Genomic DNA, 784 nt, shown 5'->3' on the forward strand with positions numbered 1-784 from the left:
TTCTGAGTTCGTGCCTGCCTTCTTGCTGAGTGGAATCTTCCCTTAACATGGTCTTTACTCACCTGATAACAGCCCTTATCTATGAACACCAAAAAGCTCTTCCTGGTCGCTGAAAACCTCACCCCTAGGTTAACGCTTCAGTTCGCCCTTGGATCACCAGAGAGTCCCTGCATCGCTCTCTATCGGTAGCCTAGAGAGTTGCCAGCACTTAGGACTCAAAAGTTTCCTTCTCTTTCCTGTACCCGCTGGTTTGGAGTTTCAGTTTCTTTTCTCCGCAGCCAGAAAGGGAGGGTCTGCTGGTTGGCTGATTAAAACCTGCCCCTGGCTTTTCCTCACCGCTTCTGCCTGGAGGAAAGATTTCACCTTCCGGGCTGGAGGTGAAGGACCAAAGGTGTGTGCGAAAGTTTGTCCTGGGTGGAGGGAGGGAGACCCTGAAAGGAAAGAACTCAGTTAGTGACGCTTAGGAGAGGCTTATCTGCTCACAGATCACAAACCGCTGTGATCTGAAGAAAAATTGTTTCGGGAGGAATCGACTTGAAAGTTGATTCTGGTCTTTTCTGGAGAAGCCCCTTCTTTCGCCCGGGCAAGCACTTCCGGGTTCCTTCTACTCTGCAGCTGTGATGCACCTTGCAAACAGGTCTGGAATCTCAAGAGCTCTCCACGTCCCCTTCTCTTCTCTCCTTTCTCCTTATTCCCTCTCCCCTCTGCCTACTGTAGAGTTTCAGGGGCTTCGCTTCCCCGCCTTGCAGCCACAGAAGGGCTATCAGTAACCTTAACTTCCTGA

General features: G+C 50.9%; 1 protein-coding gene across 3 annotated transcripts in view; it reads left to right on the forward strand.

The window, feature by feature from the left end:
- The first annotated feature begins 228 nt into the window (after window positions 1-228).
- Window positions 229-784, forward strand: part of LOC116102719 (tripartite motif-containing protein 34A) — a 10,732-nt gene continuing 10,176 nt past the window's right edge. For 2 of the 3 annotated variants that reach the window (XM_031387709.1, XM_031387711.1), the window contains exon 1: window positions 229-391. The gene's annotated coding sequence lies outside the window, so the exon portion shown is untranslated. The other variant, XM_031387710.1, reaches the window with a different exon arrangement.

This window comes from Mastomys coucha, unplaced genomic scaffold (genome assembly GCF_008632895.1).
Source record: "Mastomys coucha isolate ucsf_1 unplaced genomic scaffold, UCSF_Mcou_1 pScaffold21, whole genome shotgun sequence".
Taxonomy (NCBI): Eukaryota; Metazoa; Chordata; class Mammalia; order Rodentia; family Muridae; genus Mastomys; species Mastomys coucha.